Source organism: Silurus aristotelis (genome assembly GCF_946808225.1).
Source record: "Silurus aristotelis genome assembly, chromosome: 21".
Lineage (NCBI taxonomy): Eukaryota > Metazoa > Chordata > Actinopteri > Siluriformes > Siluridae > Silurus > Silurus aristotelis.
This window is the reverse complement of record NC_139594.1, coordinates 21,175,859-21,199,839: the sequence shown is the minus strand read 5'-3', so window position 1 is coordinate 21,199,839 and position 23,981 is coordinate 21,175,859. Positions and strand designations below refer to the sequence as shown.

Sequence of the window (23,981 nt, the reverse complement as noted above, 5' to 3'; positions counted from 1 at the left end):
TATGCTTCAGATAACATATACAGTGCCTTGCGAAAGTATTCGCCCCCCTTGTACTTTGCGACCTGTTGCCACATTTCAGGCTTCAAACGTAAAGATATAAAACTGTAATTTTTTGTGAAAAATCAACAACAAGTGGGACACAATCATGAAGTGGAACAAAATTTATTGGATATTTAAACTTTTTTAACAAATAAAAAACTGAAAAATTGGGCGTGCAAAATTATTCAGCTTCTTTACTTTCAGTGCAGCAAACTCTCTCCAGAAGTTCAGTGAGGATCTCTGAATGATCCAATGTTGACCTAAATGACTAATGATGAGAAATAGAATCCACCTGTGTGTAATCAAGTCTCCGTATAAATGCACCTGCACTGTGATAGTCTCAGAGGTCCGTTTAAAGCGCAGAGAGCATCATGAAGAACAAGGAACACACCAGGCAGGTCCGAGATACTGTTGTGGAGAAGTTTAAAGAAATTTCCCACGCTTTAAACATCCCAAGGAGCACTGTGCAAGCGATAATATTGAAATGGAAGGAGGATCAGACCACTGCAAATCTACCAAGACCTGGCCGTCCCTCTAAACTTTCAGCTCATACAAGGAGAAGACTGATCAGAGATGCAGCCAAGAGGCCCATGATCACTCTGGATGAACTGCAGAGATCTACAGCTGAGGTGGGAGACTCTGTCCATAGGACAACAAGTTGTATACTGCACAAATCTGGCCTTTATGGAAGAGTGGCAAGAAGAAAGCCATTACTTAAAGATATCCATAAAAAGTGTCGTTTAAAGTTTGGCACAAGCCACCTGGGAGACACACCAAACATGTGGAAGAAGGTGCTCTGGTCAGATGAAACCAAAATCGAACTTTTTGGCAACAATGCAAAACGTTATGTTTGGCGTAAAGGCAACACAGCTCATCACCCTGAACACACCATCCCCACTGTCAAACATGGTGGTGGCAGCATCATGGTTTGGGCCTGCTTTTCTTCAGCGGGGACAGGGAAGGGCAAAGTTCAAGGGGGCCGAATACTTTCGCAAGGCACTGTGTGTGTGTATATATATATATATAGGCGACAAGAGGCCTGGAAAGCCCGCATCTCATTTCATCTCATTTAGTCTTTTCTGTAACTACCTGTGGTCTGCTCAAAATCAGTGTCTGTTGGGCTGATCGTATTGTATAAAAGTAATGAAGTGAGTCAATTGTAGATCTTTTCACACAGCCATTCCTGCTTGCTATGGGTACAAAGAAGAACTCCATTCATGGATACTACATCATTCTTGAGAAGAAAGCCATATCCTGCAAGTCAGTGAGTGGTCTTGGTGCCTTTGATGAACTTTTCAAGGCTCACTTTGTGTTTGGTGAATCTTACAGCAAGTCCTGCATAACATCTACACAATTGTACACACAGCAGTTTTCCAGATTGACATTGGCAAGGTCAAAGAGAGCCCAAGAGTAGCTGAACTCAGAGCGAGATTCCTCTGGTAGTTTTGGTTGCATACGGAAATTATTAGTTTTATTTGTTTTTGTTGTGTGGAAGCACAAATGTTCTTGTTGGACATCTAAAGTTAATTCATGGGCTTTTGCCTGGAAAATCACTTCGAGTGAAATGTGCTCAAGCAGATTGCTCTTTAGAATTTGGACTTTTACAGAATTGATCACATCGCAGCTGAAAACTGTTTATTTTGATGAGCATCTTCTTGCCTACAGGATTGATCACAGATTCAGTGCATCTCTGAAAGTGTTTAGTGTAACTGAACTTACTTATTACACACCTTTTGATGTGCAGATGCCCTATGGGTCTGATCATTGTTTTTGCTTTGTTGTACTCTACTGTCATTTAATTCAGATTTAGCTGTCACGTGTTCATGTGTCTGTGAAGTTGTTTGTTTTGTCCATTCTGTGCAACCAAACTTCAATCTAAATCATCTGTTTACACGTCGTCATGTTTTAATGTAGACACTTTGCCCACTTTCAAAAAAAATAAAAAAGAATTATTACATCTGTGTGAAGACTGGATTTAATCCTGCACATTGACACCATAGAACTATATTACACATGACATGTGCTCTAAAAAGAGTACTTTCTGGATAACACTTGTAGAGTAATCCATAGGAAAAACAACACCAGAGGTGTTAAATGACCCTTAGTGTAAAACTTTTAGAACAATAATCAGTGTTCTAGCACTACAGGGTGTCATTTTAACACTATAAATTCAACACTACATACAGTGTCATTTTAACTCTCGATAGATTGGGACCATATATGATCTTTAGTCGTGTTCAAATCAACAGTAAGTGTTAAATTCACACTGCTGATTTTACTGTGTAGGGTTTCTGGGCTCTCTGGATAATTTGTGCTCTGGACCCCCAGATATCTGGTCTTTTTACTCCATGTAACTACAATCATTATCAATAAGCACAACAATTATTGTATCTTCAGTAAGAGACAATAAAGATCTCAATTTGAACAGTTTATTAAATGAACTGAAACTGTGTATACTGTATACAGTAAAGCAATAAACACCATTGTATGGTCTCACACACAGATCACTAAAACCCTGTCTGGATTATTATTATCTGAGTGATAATAAGATCATAAGAGTGAATAATAAGTTAACAGCAGCTCCAGACACAAATGTGGATATTGGTTTAAACACAGGATCATTCCTGTAATATACAATACATCATACAGATAGATAGATAGATAGATAGATAGATAGATAGATAGATAGATAGATAGATAGATAGATGATTCTATTTACTATAATGAACTTTTGTACAGTTCAGGTGTAATTCTAATAAAGTGGTAGAATAAGATATTGCAGTAGCATTGATGTGCAGCGTCACATTTTATTTCATTAAAATAAATGATATATTTATAAACAAATAAATATTTTCTTTCATTAACTTAATTATTCAACCTTTTAAAATACACCTATATATTTATAGTAACTGTGATGTTGAAATCTATATAAATCAATTTGCGGAACTTTGATTATTTTTGCTCTGTTTCCACACGGACGGTGTTCACTTCTCGGACCTTCGCTTCATGGCAGAATTTATCAGTAAAAACAATGTTTAATGTTTATTTTTTAATCACTGACCACAGACAAAGTCAACTATTTTTTCCTGAATGAACACTTTGAAGCTTAAGGCTATTTCAAGAGGAACAACATCCTCAAAAATATCATGCTTTAAATATGGTGGGTCGTGTTTCAAGACACGAAAGTTACTGAATTACTAAAATTACTAAATTACTAAGTCAGCACAATGTTTTTTGACACCAAAGCAATGGGAACTACAGTAAAACCCCGTTGTACGAGCATAATTCATTCTTGAAAATTGTTTGTAGGTCCATTTTGCTCGTACGTTCGAACTGATTTTCCCCATAAGAATGAATGTAAAAGTAAATTAATCCATTCCGAGATCTCATTCGATCGCTTATTTCTGCACTTAAAAGTTTGAAGCCTATTTTAACACACAAATACACCGCAAATCACCGTAATGTAAACATAATTGAACACTTACTCATGTGGTAGTGGTTGATTGTGAGTGTGAGACGCACACAACGCTTGTAACCTTCTTGGTTTTCATGGTAATTCTATTTACTTTCGTTTTCACAGCACTATCACTGATTTTCTTGGGAGACATTTTTCAAGATTTCTAGTGAAATAAAAATATAAAACTAAAAAAGTTATGTTTTTGCTGATAAAACATAAGCTAAGCGACTGATGCGACCCTCGGCCGAAAACAGGGAACCGGCAGCGTGGGTTTGCTCGTGCCTTAGAAATTTGCTCGTGAAACAGAGTAAAGGTGCGAGCGAGGTTGCTCGTATCTCCGTTTGCTCGTACTATTAGTTGCTCGTACAACAGGGTTTTACTGTACTTTGGTCATTCTGCACAGTTTGAACATGAAGTGAGTTTTCGTGTTTAGTCCTTGAGTTATAGTCACCTGCCTGTACCTCCTTCAACTAATAATCTGAGCACAGGCCAAGACAAAATCTGCATGGGTACTGCCCTGAAACATTTTCCACAAATCCCCCAATTGAATGTGCAGCTAAATCGTATGCTAACACACACTGTATGGTACCTTTTACATTTCTGCCAAGACTTGGAACAAAAATTCCTTCTGATTCGAAGTATACAAGATCTTTCAGCAATGGTTCAACTACCGCTGAATAGCTGCGTGTTTTGACATCAACTGCTTGACAAAACACTGCCAAATAAATGTTATGTTTTTTTTCTGGAGGTTAATAGTGGATCATCAACATACAAAATTAAAGACTTAAAGTCTAGATCAGGGATGGCCAACCAGTCAGAGACCAAGAGCCACATTTTTTACTGTGTTACCGCGCACGCACACACACACACACACACACACACACACACACACACACACGCACACACACACACACACACACACCTCTGCTCAGCCAACAATTTATTTATTGTCAATGTCACACACCAACATAATAACAGAAATTGACTCCTACAGTTCTAAGACCACAGAACAGTCATTTTCAACAATGAACATTGTGTGCACTGTCTCACACAAACTCTTAGTTTAACTAAGTCCAATAATATGAAAGTCACTAAATTGCCCAGGGGTGGGCAATTAATTTTTTACAAGGGGCCACATGAGAAACCTGAATTGTGTCAGAGGGCCACACCAACGATAATATTTTAGGGATTTTAGGGAAATGAAAATTCAATTCAAAAGGCAATGAAATCCATCATTTTTTGTGTTTTATGCCTTTTGCCTTGGCACCATCACTGGAAAACTTTCCTGCCTTTTCAATAACGTCCTCTACAGACGGAGTGCGCATGCTCGGATTGACTACTTTTCTGCACCGCGTATTTCTCATATTTAGAAGGCAATCGGGATGTTTGGATTTCGAGTGATAAATTAAACCCGACTTGGAGAAACTCTTTGCAGATACACCCCCTCTTGAAATTTTAGCATTGCATGTTTTGCAAATCGCTCTCCTCACACCGCAGACATGTTGCTCTTATCCAGATAACCGTGTGCTGCTGCGCTTTTTATTGCGTCATTACAATTGTGTCTTTGCAGGCCGGACAGGGACGTACAAAGGGCTGGATGTGGCCCGCGGGCCGTAGTTTGCCCAGGTCTGATATACCGCAAAGTTTCCCAGTAGGGGCTAAGCTCATTTAAGTCTTAAAAATACTGTATTGAACTCAAGCGAAGCGAACACGCACATTGAAAAACAAACAAACACAAACTTCGATATGAACGTAAGAGAACCAGCTAAAGAGCCGCATGTGGCTCGCGAGCCGCGGGTTGGCCACCCCTGGTCTAGATTCATGTGTATTCAAGAAACTGCTCTCTTTAAAGTATAAACTATTCTAGAAAGATTTATACTGAAGTGTCACTTCACATTTGGAAATTTCAGTTCATTTACTTTCAACAGCTTCTTCGTCATTATTCTTGTTGTTAAGTAATTGAGACAATGATTTTAGAATTGGAACATACTGAGAACTCCTTTTTGCCTTTGCATCAATTATATACTCCACAGGTTCAACAACTCTGAAATGTTCCACAAAATATCTTTTTCTTTTTTATGCACTGTTAAAGGGACCATCCACAAGTGCTGTACTTATTGTAATTATTTTCCCTAACACCCACAGCCCCTTCACTAAATCCACAACTACACATGCAGCAAGTATGCAATTCTTCTTCTTCTTCTTCTTCTTCTTCTTCTTCTTCTTCTTCTTTCGGCTTCTCCCATTAGGGGTCGCCACACCACTCCACTACACTGCCCTCCCTATCATTCATATACATGTACTCTGTCTTACTCTTACTGACTTTCATTCCCCTTCTCTCCAGCACGTACCTCCACTTCTCCACCTGCTCAATACTCTCACCACAAATAACAATATCATCCACAAACATCATCGTCCACAGAGACTCCCGTCTGACCTCGTCCGTCAACCTGTTCATCACCACTGCAAACAGGAAACGGCTCAGAGCCGATCCTTGATGCAGTCCAACCTCCACCTTAAACCAGTCTGTCGTTCCTACTGCACACTTCACTGCTGTCACACTGTCCTCATACATGTCCTGCATCACCCTTACATTCTTCTCTGACACACCAGACTTCCTCATACAATACCACAACTCCTCTCTCCACCCTGTCAAATGTTTTCTCTAAATCCACAAACACACAATGCAGCTCCTTCTGTCCTTCTCTATACTTCTCCATTAACATTCTTAAAGCAAATATGGCCTCTGTAGTGCTCTTCCTCGCCATGAAACCATACTGTTGATCACAGATGGTCACCTCTTCTCTCAGCCTGGCTTCCACTACTCTTTCCCATAACTTCATGGTGTGACTGATTAACTACAGGGGATTAAAGTTGATCAGTCACACCATGAACCATGCTTTCGCCTCATCTCTCTTTACCTGCTGCCGCATCTCCTTGTACTCTTGCCTACTTTTCTCATCACTTTTCCTCCTTCGGTTTCCATCTTATTCTTCTTTCAGTCCTCACTCTCCTCCTCTTCTTCTTCGCCTGGAAAACCATCCTACAGACCACCATCTGATGCCGTCTGGCTACACTGTCCCCTGCCAACACTTTACAGTCTCAAATCTCCTTCAGGTTGCATCTTTCCATCCACACCATGATAGAACAGTTTAAATCCACCTCCAATGTTCCTGGCCTTACTCCCTTTACACTTGGTCTCCTGAAAACGCAACATATCTACCTTTCTCCTCTCCATCATATCAGCTTACTCTCTCCCTTTACCAGTCATAGTACCAACATTTAAAGTACCAACCTGAACCACTTCACTTCACGTAGACGTCTTCCTCCTCTCCTTCTCCTCCTTCAGCCAACAGTAGCCCAATTTCCACTGGTACCCTGTCGGCTAACGATACCTTGGTAACTCTGGCCTCGACCGATCCGGTATGAAATTCTGATTCGTGATCCGCATATTCGATTTGGCATATGTTATACGCTGATTGTCCTTCATAACAAAACCCTCCACGTTTATCAGGGCTTTGGCGTATCGCAGCAATAGACCAAAGCGGCCAATGAGGCGTCTGTGTATTATATGTCTAGGGATTTCACCTCTAATGGGGCTTTAGAGGAAGATTTTCCCCCAGTTTTAACTGCATGTTGTTTTTGTGTTTTCTAGGAGTGTGAATGATTCCAGCAGAAGAGATCGGCATCTTCAGAACTCTGCGTGTACACGAGCATTGAAAAATGGAGATCCCTGATCAGGGCACAGATCATGTGACCTCACCCTTAAAAGACTGGTAACCTGCCATGTTCTAGTGTTTTACTAATGAACTGTTCATATCTGCATTATGGAGTTTCTATAGAAATAATAACTTATATTTATGGTAAGAATAAATCTTTAGCACTCTCTTGAAAAAGTGGTTGATGAAATAATGTCCCACAACTGTTTATTTTTTGCCTTTTGATTAGTTTTTGTATTTATACTCCATGTTTCCAGTGTCTCTTTGTGAAGACCTGTTTGTTCCTGCTCTTAGCCTATTCCAGGCATGGTAGCATGTGTGTATAAGCAGCACTATGGAGATCTGCTACTATTAGCATTTTGTTGTATGTCAGTTTAAAAGAAGCAAGATTGTGGATTTTTAAAGGAACTATACTGCAGGGTTGTTTGTTCCCTGGTGGTCTAGTGGTTAGGATGCGGCGCTCTCAATGCTGCGGCCCGGGTTCGATCCCCAGCCATTAGGGTTGCACAAGCCTTAGTGCCGGTTCCAAGCCCGGATAAATGGGGAGGGTTGCGTTAGGAAGGGCATCCAGCGTAAAAACATGTGCCCAATCAAACATGCGGATGATCCGCTGTGGCGCCCCCTAATGGGAGAAGCCGAAAGAAAGTTTTATACTGCAGGGGTGTTTGTTCCCTGTTCACAATCTGTGTTCTGTATGCTACTATTCCTAGTGTGTAAGAAGTGAGAAAGATTATAATGAATTTTAAACAGAAATATTGTGAATATAACTTATTATACAAATTTGTCTACAAATCTTAGAAACAATGAAATTCTGTCTCATGTCCATTTCTATCATTTTAAACAGTAACAGAAAGAGCAGGAGATCACACTCAGCAGAACCCAGCTGTGTCTCCATGAAGAGTGATTGGTCTATGGATCATCCTTACAACTTCAGAAATGAAAACCCCTCACCTGTACACAGGTAACATCCTATAATTCTCAAGTTAAAGTTACAGTTATTGGCTGCACTACACAGTCATTAGCAGTTATTTAGAATATATGTGTACAATATGTTGGGAGCTGCCAGGATGTACACATCTCCTGTCTTGGGTCAGTGTAGAGGGCAGATTTTTTTCTGTATTTGTGGTGTTTTAAAGCCTAGTTTTAACTCTTGTGTTTCTCCTTATGATTGGCGTTGCTCGACACTGAAACAGAGTGCACAGCACCCTCCGTCCTCCACTCGTGACCCGGCGCTCATGCATGCACCTGCTGCCACAAACATATATACAGTGAAACCTCGGGTTAAGAATTTAATTCGTTCCAGGACTTTACCCGTAACCTGAAAAGTTTGTATCCTGAAACGAATTTCCCCATGAGAATTAACAGAAACTTCGGTAATTCGTTCTGGACAACCAAAAATATAAAGCAAATATTCACTAATATTATTTACTTTTAACATGTTATATTGAAATCATACCATATAAAAACATATAATGAAGGAAAACATTATCTTTACTGGGTACTTTACCTTAGAGAAGACTCGCTGCTGGCATGATGGAGACGACGTTCGTAGAAGGGGGAGGAGGGAGAGTTATTGTTTGGAAGGAGAATCTCCTTCCATTATGATATCAGGCAGACTGTCACCCGAATCATTGTCATCACTTAATTTGTATACGATACTGTTCACTTACGAATATTAATAAATATTAACGAAATAAAGACACAGTGTTAACACGAACGCTGAGACAATGTTCTCGCTAGGTACACAGGACGCTAACTGATGCAACGAGCTGCGTGGGAGGGGATACGAAAAGAACCAACTTGCCTACAATTTTTTGGCGCACGACGTTCGTATGTTCTTATCCCGAAATTTTGTTCGTAACCAGTGGCAAAAATTTTGACGAACTGCGATTTGTAACCTGAATTATACGTATGCCGGGGCGTTCAGAACCCAAGGTTCCACTGTACTGTAAAGTTTATACATTGCAGTAGTGTCAATTGCTCTGTTTTGCCAAATTAAGTACTGTAATTAATGAAATTAACAGATTACTGTAGTATACTAAAAGTGTTATATCACTTAGACTAAGGAGAGGAGGAAGACGTCTACAGAGACAGCAGGGAAAGGAGCAGTGTAGGAGAGTAGAGGTTCGGGTTGGTACTTTAAATGTTGGTACTATGACTGGTAAAGGGAGAGAGGGAGCTGATATGATGGAGAGGAGAAAGGTAGATGTGTTGTGTGTTCAGGAGACCAAGTGGAAAGGGAGTAAGAGCAGGAACATTGGAGGTGGGTTTAAACTGTTTTATCATGGTGTGGATGGAAAGAGGAATGGTGTAGGGGGGATTCTGAAGGAAGAGTACAGTAAGAGTGTAGTGGAGGTGAAGAGAGTTTCTGATAGGGTGATGATCGTGAGCTGGAAGTTAAAGGGATGATGATAAATGTCATCAGTGCCTATGCTCCACAAGTGGGTTGTGAAATGGACAGATTTCAATGGTCATGTAGGTGAAGGGAACAGAGGTGATGAGGAGGTGATGGGTAGGTATGGTTTTAAGGAGAGGAATGTGGAAGGGCAGATGGTGGTAGATTTTGCTAAAAGGATGGAAATGGCAGTAGTGAATACGTATTTTAAGAAGAAGGAGGATCATAGGGTGACGTATAAGAGTGGAAGAAGGTGCTAACAGGTGGACTATGTTCTTTGTAGGAGACGCAACCTGAAGGAGATTGTAGACTGTACGGTGTTGGCGGGGGACAGTGTAGCTAGACAGCATCGGATGGTGGTCTGTAGGATGGTTTTGGAGGTGAAGAAGAAGAGGAGAGTGAGGACTAAAAGAATAATAAGATGGTGGAAACTGAAGGTGGAAGACTGTAGTGTAAGATTCAGGAAAGAGGTCAGACATTGGCTCAGTGGTGGTGAAGAGGTGCTGGATATTTGGGCAGCTACTGCAGAAGTGATAAGGGAGACAGCTAGAAAGGTACTTGGAGTGACCTCTGTGAGGAGAGTGTGTTGAGAAGATGGAGGGAGTATTTTGAGCAGCTGATGAACGAGGAAAATAAAAGAGAGAAGGTTGGATGGTGTGGAGTTGGTGAAGCACTAAGTGAATAGGATTAGTAAGGAGGAAGTAAGAGTAGCGATTAAGAGGATGAAGAGTGGAAAGTCAGTAGGACCAGATGACATACCGGTAGAAGCATGGAGATGTTTAGGAGAGATGCAGTGGAGTTTTTAACCAGATTGTTTAACAGGATTTTGGAAGGTGAGAAGATGCCTGAGGAATGGAGAAGAAGTGTACTGGTACCGATCTTTAAGCATAAGGGAGATGTGCAGACCTGCAGTAACAACAGGGGAATTAAGTTGATCAGTCACACCATGAAGTTATGGGAAAGAGTAGTGGAAGCCAGGCTGAGAGAAGAGGTGACCATCTGTGAGCAACAGTATGGTTTCATGCCGAGGAAGAGCACCACAGATGCATTGATTGCTTTGAGAATGTTGATGGAGAAGTATAGAGAAGGACAGAAGGAGCTGCATTGTGTGTTTGTGGATTTAGAGAAAGCGTACGACAGAGTGGCAAGAGAGGAGTTGTGGTATTGTATGAGGAAGTCAGGTGTGTCAGAGAAGTATGTGAGGGTGGTGCAGGACATGTATGAGGACAGTGTGACGGCAGTGAAGTCTGCAGTAGGAACAACATACTGGTTCATGGTGGAGGTTGGACTGCATCCAGGATCGGCTCTGAGCCCTTTTTTGTTTGCAGTGGTGATGGACAGGTTGACGGATGAGTTCAGACAGGAGTCTCTGCGGACTATGATGTTTGTGGATGATATTGTTATTTGTGGTGAGAATAGGGAGCAGGTGGAGAAGTTAAGGTACGTGCTGGAGAGAAGGGGAATGAAAGTCAGTAGGAGTAAGACAGAGTACATGTGTGTGAATGAGAGGGAGGGCAGTGTAGTGGAGTGGTTGCAGGGAGAAGAGGTGGAGAAGGTGGAGGAGTTCAGGTATCTGGGGTCAACAGTGCAGAGTAATGGAGAGTGTGTTAGAGAAGTGAAGAAAAGAGTGCAGGCAGGGTGGAGTGGGTGGAGAAGAGTGAGAGCAGGAGTGATTTGTGATAGAAGAGTATTTGTGAGAGTAAAAGGGAAAGTTTATAGGACTGTGGTGAGACCTGAGATGTTGTATGGATTAGAGGCAGTGGCATTGAGTAAAAGACAGGAGGTGGAGCTGGAGGTAGCAGAGCTGAAGATGTTGAGATGTGCGTTGGGAGTGACGACGATGGACAGGATTAGAAATGAGTTTATTAGAGGGACAGCACATGTAGGACGTTTTGGAGACAAGGTGAGGGAGGGAAGATTGAGATGGTTTGGACATGTGCAGAGGAGGGACATGGGGTATATCAGTAGGAGAATGCTGAGGATGGAGACACCAGGAAGGAGGAAAAGAGGAAGTCCAAGGAGGAGGTTTATGGATGTGGTGAGGGAAGACATGCAGGTAGTTGGGTTGAAAGAGGCAGATATAGAGGACAGGGGGGGGATGGAGATGGATGATCCGCTGTGGCGCCCCCTAATTGGAGAAGCCGAAAGAAGAAGAGAAAGAGAGAGAGAGAGAGAGAGTGAGAGAGCGCGAGAGAGTATGCAGAGCTGATGGTGTGTATGCAGGTTGTGCGTTGGTGTGGAGGAAAGATGTGCATTACCACGAGTGTGTGTGTGTGTCGGTGTGAGTACAAGGAAAGATGTGTGTTACCGCGTGTGTGTGTGTCCCGGCGTGAGTAATATTGTGATATGATACAAATTCATCTAAAAATTTTAAACAATGAAATTCTGTCTCATGTTTATTTCTATCATTTTAAACAGTAAACAAAAGATAGAGAGATCACACTCAGCAGAAACCAGCTGTGTCTCCATGAAGAGTGATGGGTCTATGGATCCTCCTCAAAACTTCAGAACTGGAATATCCTCACCTGTACACAGGTAACATCCCATAATTCAAGTCACAGTTATTGGCTGCACTACACAGTCATTAGCAGTTATTTAGAATATATGTGTACAATATGTTGGGAGCTGCCAGGATGTACACATCTCCTGTCTTGGGTCAGTGTAGAGGGCAGATTTTTTCTGTGTTTGTGATGTTTTAAAGCCTAGTTTTAACTCTTGTGTTTCTCCTTATGATTGGCGTTGCTCGACACTGAAACAGAGTGCACAGCACCCTCCGTCCTCCACTCGTGACCCGGCGCTCATGCATGCACCTGCTGCCACAAACATATATACAGTAAAACAGGGGTTACCAACGTGGTACCCGTGGGCACCAGGTCGCCCGCATGGACCACATGAGTCGCCCACGAGCCTTTTCTAAAAATAGCTGTTTCCTACCTTGTTAAATCATTGTTGATAATTATTGTGAGAAATCATTAACATAATCAATGTTTTCACATAGATCAGGGGTGTCAAACTCAGTGTCAAAGCCGGCCCGCGAGATGATTTTATATAGATCTATTATTATTGTTTTTAATGTCCCTGCGATATGAAGCGCTGATAACACAAACTACAGATCCCATAATGCAGCGCTTCAGCTGCCTTACCGAACGCTAGGCGACAGGGGAACATTCCAGCGTCAATAAAGTCGAGCTTCTGTTGATGTATTTAACCCTATTGTACAGTTATTGTGAAACAGCGCCTCACAGTGGCCAAGAGAAAAGTGGATTCTGAAAACAGAGCTTTTTAAAACCGATGGGATTCTGAGTAGATGTTTACTGACACTGGCGTTAAACACGTGTGTGTTATTAGTGGAGCGAATGTGACTGTAATTAAGGAATTGAATCTAAGACGCCACTATGAGACAAAACATCAGGAGAAGCTGAAAAACCTGAATGCAGAGCAGAAGATACAGAAAGTAGAAGAGTTAAAGAAGAATCTGACATTTCAGCAGATGTTTTTCACCACAGCAAAATCACAAAGTGAAGCTGGTGTGAAAGCAGAGGAGAATCACATCAGCCAGTTATTTACTGAGGAAGAGTTTCTGAATGATGAAGCTGTGAGACGTCTGGTGTTTGACTGGAGATTTTTTTATGGAGAGCAAAATATTTTAAGTTATTTAAAGTTTAAGTTTATTTATTCTGGAATAATATTCCTGTCTGTTTTTATTTATATTTATGTTCAAAAAACATCCTGTTTGGTTTATCCTGTTCGGCCCCTGACCTAAAGTGTGCTTTAAGTTTTGGCCCCCTGTGCAATTGAGTTTGACAGATAAATATCATTAATTATTAATAATTACATATATAATTAAAGGTAAATTGAGCAAATGTGTTATTTCAGAATTGTCTATCAAACTGGTAGCCCTTCACATTAGTCGCTACCCAAGAAGTCGCTCTCTGTGTCAAAAAGGTTGGTGACCCCTGATATATAGTATATAATATAGATGGGAACAATCCTTAAATTTACGGAACAAAAACTGTTCAATCAGGTGAAGAAGTTGTGTTTAGAAGCTGTAGAAGTGAAAGGTAGCAGTTTGGTGATGCAGTAAATCACAGCAGACATTATAAACATATAACTTGCTGCACCAAATGTGTAGTAGGCAGCGGTGGCAAAAGTAAACACATCCATTACTTAAGTAGAAGTGCAGATACTCATGTTTTAAAATACTCAGGGAAAAGTTGAAGTACTGATTATACTTTTTTACTTAAGTGAAAGTAAAGAAGTTTTGTCTCAGACATGTACTTCAGTAAAAAGTAGTTATTACTTCTACCTGTTTAGATAGATAGATAGATAGATAGATAGATAGATAGATAGATAGATAGATAGATAGATAGATAGATAGATAGAACAAAAGTTTACTGATTAAAAATATTTTTTGGTGGAGTTTATTTATTTATTTTAGATCTAAGTAAAGAAGGGACGTCGTGAATAAGTGTATGTTTTGCTGAAGGTTTTAATTTCGCCTCATTTATATTTTGTTATTTATTTATGTATTTAAATTTTTTTTATAAAAATGGTAAAAACAGAAATGCTGAATTGATAGCGCGTTAATAACATTTAGTGCCGTTTAAAATAATTTTAACAGCCAAATATATATATATATATATATATATATTAATACAAAACTAATTATAAATTTTGTTACCCATGGGCATAAATTAAATTTAACAGTAGGGGGGACAATAAATATAAAATTTCTCATGAGCAATTTTTGAAGGGACACACAAATAATACAGTGAAATTGTACTGATAAAGACACAGTGTCCCCACAGTGAAACACTTTGCTTTTATTATTGTAGCATGGAGACGGCGTCATTATGATTATTTTAAGTTTAAGTTTTTCTCAGGTTCAATGACAAACCAAAACAAGGAATTAAAAAAAGGTTTAAAATTGTATTTAAAATTAATGAAGACACTTAAGAACAGAATAGAAACTGATTATAAAAATACAGTGGGTTCAGTTCAGATGTAGCACAGTGCTCATTTAGTAAATGCACAGATAAACAATATACTAATTGTGTGTTAATGTTAAATTAACATTATACCAAGTCGTCCCAAATAAAACACTGCATGGGAAACGGCTTTGGTGTGTTAGTGTCAGTGCACTATGCTACAAGCTACTGTACACAAGCTAACGTTCACTACATAAGTCATATTTTAATCACTAATAGAGCAGATTCATGGAAAATTACATCATTAATCAGCATTTTTGCCACAACTAATTTATGAATGAGTCTCAATAACTACATTAAAGAGAATCGCTTTATTTAAAGTGAATAAATACACTAGTTAATGGAGCTGAACATTAATTGACTCGCAGACACACACCTGACTCATGTGTGTGTAGAGAAGGTGAGATGAACGCACACCTGACTCGTGTGTGTAGAGTAGGTGAGATGAACGCACACCTGACTCGTGTGTGTAGAGTAGGTGAGATGAACGCACACCTGACTCGTGTGTGTAGAGAAGGTGAGATGAACGCACACCTGACTCGTGTGCGTAGAGTAGGTGAGATGAACGCACACCTGACTCGTGTGTGTGGAGAAGGTGAGATGAACGCACACCTGACTCGTGTGTGTGTAGAGAAGATGAGATGAACGCACACCTGACTCGTGTGCGTAGAGAAGGTGAGATGAACGCACACCTGACTCGTGTGCGTAGAGTAGGTGAGATGAACGCACACCTGACTCGTGTGTGTGTAGAGTAGGTGAGATGAACACACACCTGACTCGTGTGTGTAGAGAAGGTGAGATGAACGCACACCTGACTCGTGTGTGTAGAGTAGGTGAGATAAACGCACACCTGACTCGTGTGTGTGTAGAGAAGATGAGATGAACGCACACCTGACTCGTGTGCGTAGAGAAGGTGAGATGAACGCACACCTGACTCGTGTGTGTGTAGAGAAGATGAGATGAACGCACACCTGACTCGTGTGTGTGTAGAGAAGATGAGATGAACGCACACCTGACTCGTGTGCGTAGAGTAGGTGAGATGAACGCACACCTGACTCGTGTGCGTAGAGTAGGTGAGATGAACGCACACCTGACTCGTGTGTGTAGAGTAGGTGAGATGAACGCACACCTGACTCGTGTGCGTAGAGAAGGTGAGATGAACGCACACCTGACTCGTGTGCGTAGAGTAGGTGAGACGAACGCACACCTGACTCGTGTGTGTGTAGAGAAGATGAGACGAACGCACACCTGACTCGTGTGTGTGTAGAGAAGATGAGATGAACGCACACCTGACTCGTGTGTGTAGAGTAGGTGAGATGAACGCACACCTGACTCGTGTGTGTGTAGAGAAGATGAGATGAACGCACACCTGACTCGTGTGCGTAGAGAAGATGAGATGAACGCACACCTGACTCGTGTGCGTAGAGAAGGTGAGATGAACGCACACCTGACTCGTGTGCGTAGAGTAGGTGAGATGAACGCACACCTGACTCGTGTGTGTGTAGAGAAGATGAGATGAACGCACACCTGACTCGTGTGTGTGTAGAGCAGGTGAGATGAACGCACACCTGACTCGTGTGTGTAGAGCAGGTGAGACGAACACACACCTGACTCGTGTGTGTGTAGAGCAGGTGAGACGAACGCACACCTGACTCGTGTGTGTGTAGAGCAGGTGAGACGAACGCACACCTGACTCGTGTGTGTAGAGTAGGTGAGATGAACGCACACCTGACTCGTGTGTGTAGAGAAGGTGAGATGAACGCACACCTGACTCGTGTGTGTAGAGAAGGTGAGATGAACGCACACCTGACTCGTGTGTGTAGAGAAGGTGAGACGAACGCACACCTGACTCGTGTGCGTAGAGTAGGTGAGATGAACACACACCTGACTCGTGTGTGTAGAGAAGGTGAGATGAACGCACACCTGACTCGTGTGTGTAGAGAAGGTGAGATGAACTGGGAAAGCAGGCAGTGGGTCAAACCACTGTGAGTAGGGGGGGGGGGGGGGACTGTTTTTAAATGCATTTTTGCAGGGTTTTTTTTAATTACACAATTATTTAGGTATACATAGATATATTGTTTACAATAGAGAGTGCAATATTTTTTAGAAAATATTTTTTTGGGGGGGGGCACAACCCTCGGATGGGGGATTTACGCCCATGTTGTTACCTAATGAATGTATCCAGGCTGAAGATCCACATACAGAGCACAAGCAGAGAAAAGATGATGATGATCATGAATGTGTCTGTTCTCAGTCATGTTCTCATCACTGACTCCCTCTGTCTCATCCACATTAACCCCAAACTTCTTACTGCCTTCTGCCTGCTGATTCTTATCTTCGTAAAGAGTGAGGGTCAGGACTTTATACACCAGCGGAGTGAAAAAGACGCGCAGTGACAGGAAATCGGTTGTTCGGCTGAAATCAGCGCGCAGTGAAAATAAAAATTTATAATTCACCAAATCAATGGATTAAAACTAAAGTAAGAGCCGGTTTTGAAAATGTAAGAAGTAAAAAGTACAGATATTTGTGTAAAAATGTAATGAGTAAAAGTAAAAAGTTGTCTGAAAAATAAATAGTGGAGTAAAAAACTGATACCAGAAAAATCTACTGAAGTACAATAATGAAGTATTTGTACTCCGTCACTTCCCTCCTCTGCTAGTAGGCAGTCTAAGATAGATCATTACATTCAAGATTGTTTATTTGGTTTTCCACATTTATTCATGCAAGGAAATAGAGGAGATTGTATGATATTTAGGTCTGATGTGTTTTAAGTTACCAAAATGACAGTAGCACTTTAATACTTTAGCCATTATTAAATGTTCAGATGAGGAACAGGGTTGCCAGATTGGTGAGTTTTCCAGTAGTTGTACAAAATCCACACAAAACTCTATAGTAAATACACAAATCTTACCAATAACTAAACAAATGAATTTATAACAACAATAATACTGTGGCGCATCACAAATGTTCAATATAATAAAGCAAATGAAATGTTCTTCTCTAAGGAAGGTTACGTTGTAACTACGTTGTAAACTATTTTCCATGTCTGTCATTTAACACAACAGAAGTTTATTTCTATAGAGCTTTTCACAATGGACATTGTCTCAAAACAGCTTTACAGAACTTATGGATTAAAGTGAATGATGTGTGTTTATCCATGATGATGAAGCCTGGGGTGACTGTGGTGAAGGAAAAACTCTCTTAGCTGAAGAAATCCCGAGAAGAAACCTTGAGAGGAACCAGACTCAGAAGGAGATGTGCTCTTTGTGTACTTGTAGCTATTTGGTTTGTTGTATAATGTTACCATAATTGTGATTTACATGATGTCTTACCAGTCATATGGTGTGCAGCATCCTGGAGATGTTGTCTGATAAGAGTGTAGCTCCAACTCTGCTGGGGTGCAGGACATCAGGACGGAAAAACCTCAGACGCTCCCAGAGAAGATTTTAATTATCAACAAAGTAGTTTGTGTTCTCAACACCATGACTGTAGTCTCAGTTTGCCTCGGCCTGGTGTTGTTCGTTCCGGCATGAAGGACAACAGCTTCAAAGTTCTTGTGCAGGATCCCGGGTACCAACGCAGCAAAATTGAGAACATGGGCACCAAGAAAACAGTGAGTGAGTGGATGGATGGATGGATGGATGGATGGATGGATAATAAATAACTAGACATTTCCTGAAGAAAATGTTAGTGTTGCTTGATGGTACAAAACTCCGGGTGTGAGTTGTTTTAGTGCCGACTCAAGACGTGATCGCACTTTGAAAGACAAGCGATTTTTTTTTGCGTGTCGTCACGTGTGAATATATTTGTCCAAGAGTGGGTATGTTTTTTTGTTTTTTTTTGTTAATGACAAAAAAAAAGTTTTACAGTTTTTTTTTTTTTTTTTATGTTATGTTATATCCAACAAGGAATGAATCAAAATATTAATAAAGAAAAAACTGGAGATATAAATAAACAATGCACAGACCCCACATAAAACATTGTGTTCTTCAGTCCAAAACCGTTGGAGAAAAGCTTTTCACTACCATGTGCAACTTCATATTATAACAACACATACAGTTGTGCTGCAGAGCGAATACTGTCCAAGATCATCACTCCAACAATCTCATTGTCTAAATGTCCAGCTTCTAGTCCTATACATTTTCTAGATTCCTTTTCTACAGTAGCACTTTTAAGAAGAAGGAGGATTATAGAGTGACGTATAAGAGTGGAGGAAGGTGCACACAGGTGGACTATGTTCTATGTAGGAGATGCAACCTGAAGAAGATTTGAGACTGTAAGGTGTTGGCAGGGGACAGTGTAGCTAGACAGCATCGGATGGTGGTCTGTAGGATGGTTTTGGAGATGAAGACTGAAAGAAGAATAAGATGGTGGAAGCTAGAAAGGTACTTGGTGTAACATCTGGAAATAGAAAGGAAGAGAAAGAGATGTGGTGGTGGAATGTGGAAGTGCAGGAGAGCATAAGGAGAAAGAGGTTGGAGAAACAGAATTGGGATCTACAGAGTGATAAGTAAAGTAGGCAGGAGTACAAGAAGATGTGAGGAGAGTGTGTTGAGAAAATGGAGGGAGTATTTTGAGCAGCTGATGAGCGAAAAAAAATGAGAGAGAGACAAGGTTGGATGGTGTGGAGCAGGAAGTGGATAGGATTAGTAAGGAGGAAGTGAGAGCAGCGATTAAGAGGATGAAGAGTGGAAAGTCAGTTGGACCAGATGACATACTGGTAGAAGCATAGAGATGTTAAAACTCCACTGCCATCTCACCTAAACAAGATTATTTAACAGGATTTTGGAAGGTGAGAGGATGGCTGACGAATGGAGAAGGAGTGTGCTGGTACCGATCTTTAAGCATAAGGGAGATGTGCAGACCTGCAGTAACTACAGGGAAATTAAGTTAATCAGTCACACCGTAAAGTTATGGGAAAGAGTAGTGGAAGCCAGGCTGAGAGAAGAGGTGACCATCAGCAGTATAGTTTCATGTCGAGGAAGAGCACCACAGATGCATTAATTGCTTTGAGAATGTTGATGGAGAAGTATAGAGAAGGTCAGAAGGAGCTGCATTGTGTGTTTGTGGATTTAGAGAAAGCGTACGACAGGGTGGAGAGAGGAGTTGTGGTATTGTATAAGGAAGTCAGGTGTGTCAGAGAAGTATGTGAGGGTGGTGCAGGACATGTATGAGGACAGTGTGACAGCAGTGACGTGTGCAGTAGGAACGACAGACTGGTTCAAGGTGAAGGTTGGACTGCATCCAGGATCGGCTCTGAGCCCTTTTCTGTTTGCAGTGGTGATGGACAGGTTGACGGACGAGTTCAGACAGGAGTCTCTGCGGACTATGATGTTTGTGGATGATATTGTTATTTGTGGTGAGAGTAGTGAGCAGGTGGAGAAGAGCCTGGAGAGGTGGAGGAATAATGGGGAGTGTGTTAGAGAAGTGAAGAAAAGAGTGCAGGCAGGGTGAAGTGGGTGGAGAAGAGTGATAGCAGGAGTGATTTGTGATAGGACCGTTACAAGGTAAGATGTGTGTTACCGCACATGCATTTGTGTGTGTGTGTCCCGGCTTGAGTACCGGTAATATTGTGATATCTTACGATACAAATTCATCTCAAAATTTTAAACAATGAAATTCTGTCTCATGTCCATTTCTATCATTTTAAACAGTAAACAAAAAAATAGAGAGATCACACTCAGCAGAAACCAGCTTTGTCTCCATGAAGAGTGATGGGTCTATGGATCCTCCTCAAAACTTCAGAGCTGGAATCTCCTCACCTGTACACTGGTAACATCCCATAATTCTCATGGTTAAAGTCACAGTTAATGTCTAAAGCTGGAATTCTGATCCATTATATCATTTTATAATCATTTCCCCTTATGAGGGAAATATCAAGGTCCGTGACATCGGAGTGGCGTGGGGCCGCCTTCCCGTGGGCTCACCACCTGTAGGAGGGACCGTAAGGGACGGTGCTGTGAGAATTGGGCAGCAGTCGAAGGCGGGGGCCTGCTTAGACTGCTGCCCCCGCAACCCGGATTACGGATGAGCGGGAGAAAATGAATGAATGAATGAATGAATATATCATTTTCATCTTTTACTCTCAAATCCAAATGTCTTCAGTGTCGAGCAAAATCCAGAGAACTGGACTTCCTGTTCCAATACTTTTGGAGGTTTGTGTAGGAAGAATAGAAAAGTAGGAAAAAGTGTGAAATGAAAACAGGAGCACATTTAATTCTCCAGGTGCACAATGTTGGAGTTGTATTCAGCTCTGTGTTCTCCAAGTGTTCCTGCTCTCACTCCAATTATTGTAGTACAGTCCCTGACAAAAGTCTTGTCGCTTATCTATTTTGTAGAAACACCTGCTGTTAACCTAACTTTTAATTAATCAATTGGTGTTAGAAATAGCTCATATGAAAAGCTAAAACAAATTTACTGCAAATTTACTGCAAATACAAAAATGTCAGCAAATTAAGTAGTGGTGCTGTGAGATCCAAATTTAATAACTTGTATGAATTCCATGAGCTTGAAGGACTGCATCCATGTTGTTTGGCAAGGATTCATACTATTTATTGATGAAGTCATCAGGAATAGCAAAGAAAGCAGTCTTGCATGCCTCCCAGAGTTCATCAATATTCTTTGGTTTCGTATTCCATGCTTCCTCTTTCATCTTACCCCACATATGCTCAATGAGGTTCATGTCTGGTGACTGGGCTGGCCAATCCTGGAGCATCTTGATCTTCTTCGCTTTGAGGAACTTTGATGTGGAGATGGAAGTATGCGATGGAGCACCATCCTGCTGCAGAATTTGGCTTCTGGTTCTGTTCTGGTTGACACAGGGACTTCAGGTGACCAGGTCCCGTGGAGCTCTGCTGCAGTGGAAAATGGGCTGGCCTTGTATTTTTAAACCAACAAACGGTCCTCTCGAGCAGTTGTCTTGCGGGGTCTGCCTGACCTGGGCTTGTCAAGAACGTCTCCAGTCTCTTTAAATCTTTTTTTTATCCTCTGTACTTGACGCTGAGACACATTGAAGGTGTCTGCCACATCAGCAGTGGATCTGGTCTTAAGCCTCTTAATAATCAAAACTTTAGTCTCAGGGTGAATCTTAGGCCTGTTTGCAGAGGTCTAGTTGCAGTTGATGTGAAGGTCTATTGTACTGGGGTTCTTTTTATACACATCTGAGACCTAATTGATCCATTATTAGTCACAGGTGAAGCTCATATGACAAGACGACAAGACTTATGTCTTTGCAAAAATTGACTCTTTGACTCTTTGGCTTTACCAAGCTGTGAATATTAGAATACTTTCTGACAGTTTTGTTTTACACTGAAACATTATTACAAAAGCTGTTGGGATTAAAATGAGCCATTTCTTGTAAAAGAATCTTGATTAGAAATATATTTCAGCAGCACTTCAGGTCAATTTGTACACAAGCGACAAGACTTTTGTCAGGGACTGTATATATATATATATATATATATATATATACACACAATATACAATTTTGACAATTTTACAATATACATTCATAATTCTTCTGAATGAAAGTAAATTAAATATTTTTCAGCTGTCAACACAGACAACACAGTGAGTATTCTTCGGAATGGTTCACCCACATTTGGACAATTCTCCTTCGACATGTCTTTTGAAGCAGCTGGATCCCAGGTTTTCCTCCACTGCAGGGTTCACCTTTGCCTTCTGGAAAGTAACTGTGCACTGGTGAGTTAATTGATTGTTATTATTGTATTGTGAGGATGTAAAGTAAGCCTTCAGTGTGAGAATAGTCTAATAATAACTGCACAACATCAGCACTAAGAGAAGAAGACAAACACACACACACACACACACACACACACACACACACACACTATAGGACTGGAAGAGGGGAGCCAATACACAAAGTCCGTGTGGCTGGTGAGACTGACTGGATGCAGCTTATTCAAATTATATTGATGCAAAAAGCAGAAGTCATTGAAAACTGCTTACAGCAGAAACAAAATGAACAAGTTAGAAGCTTAAAGCTGGTGAATAAATTCATTCATTAACTTGTTAAATAAATAAGTGTTTGTAAACCAAGAAAAAACAAAAATAAAGTCTCTTTTGTGTGTTTTGTACAGACTTGCCCCCCTGGAGCCCACCCTGTAACCAGATCTGTGGACAACCAAAATAGAGCCTTCATCTCCATGGGGCCTTTTCATCTGGTCAACTAAAAACAGAGGTAAAAAAGAAAGAAAAACAAGTTTTTGCAGATTTCACTTTGATTTGATCCAGAATATCAAATCAGGAGTACATATTTGTTAATTGTTTGTTAAAAATCAGATTGATTGGAAAGTGCTCAAGATCTATATACAATATATAAGTGGTATATGTGAGTTATATGTGAATTTAATATTTTAAAAACCTTTTTTTCCACTAACACCCAGCGCTTAATTTTTGCTATTTCCAGGTGTTTAGCCCCAAGAGGAACGACAATGTCCTTTCTTGAATTTCCTGACCCTCAGAACCATTCTTTGAAAGCAAACATTAAAAGCAATGATTTACTTCTTTATAAGCATTATTTAAACCTTTACATCTGTCTATTTTAGTGATTTAATATTTATTTCTATTATTAATTATGTGGGAGTTTGAGGTGAATGAAATTTTGGAATTAATAATCAGAATTTATGATAAATGAACTAATTGATTTTAATGCTTTATGTTAATTATTTAATTATTTGAAGTAAGATCAGATTGTTATTAAACGTGTGTGGTGTTAGAATCAATGATTTACTCTTTCCTATTGGATTATTCTGTGGTAAATTAAATATTTTCTATGTCTGTATCGTTCTACAGTTTTAATAAAGGTCTTCAGTCAGTCATTGTAGCATTGTTTCTTGTTTCCTTTTTAAAAAAAAAAAAATAGTGTCACTAATAAAGCTTCCAAATTCAACCTTTCCTGATACACACTCTGTGAGAGAGGCAGGACATTAAAGCAGAGATACAGGATAGAAAAAAAACATTATTATTGTTGTGATCATTAAATATTATTGTTAAGAACATTGCTAAGAACATTTGGAGCATGTAGAATATTGTTTTTTATAATTTGTCTGCATGATCATTCTGAGAGATAAGTGTAAAATGGGTCACAGCAGCTCTGATGACGGAACTTTAGTGTCCTAAGAGAAACATACATGCAAAAAAATAATTTGTTTAAATATAAACCTTATGATCCCTTATAATCCTTTGTAATATTTATATGTACATTAATTACTTTTTAGCCTGTGCAAAAGGCTGTAATTCTTAATCATGAATTACAAGTCTTCATTTTTTTTATTTACAAAAACGATGTGAAGCAAGGCTTATGGTTCAACTGATAGATCTTACTTTAAATAGAATATCAGGTGTGGCTCCTGTTTGGGAGG

At 40.4% G+C, this 23,981-nt stretch overlaps 2 long non-coding RNA genes across 2 annotated transcripts; both read left to right on the top strand.

The window, feature by feature from the left end:
• The first annotated feature begins 3,055 nt into the window (after positions 1 to 3,055).
• Positions 3,056 to 12,442, top strand: LOC310716540. Its single transcript, XR_014530590.1, has 5 exons — positions 3,056 to 3,199; positions 7,152 to 7,272; positions 8,060 to 8,176; positions 12,029 to 12,145; positions 12,369 to 12,442. It is a non-coding gene; the product is annotated as an uncharacterized lncRNA (long non-coding RNA).
• A 9,721-nt stretch (positions 12,443 to 22,163) lies between these two features.
• Positions 22,164 to 23,432, top strand: LOC310716537. The gene is made up of 2 exons (XR_014530586.1): positions 22,164 to 22,798; positions 23,027 to 23,432. It is a non-coding gene; the product is annotated as an uncharacterized lncRNA (long non-coding RNA).
• Positions 23,433 to 23,981: the final 549 nt, after the last annotated feature.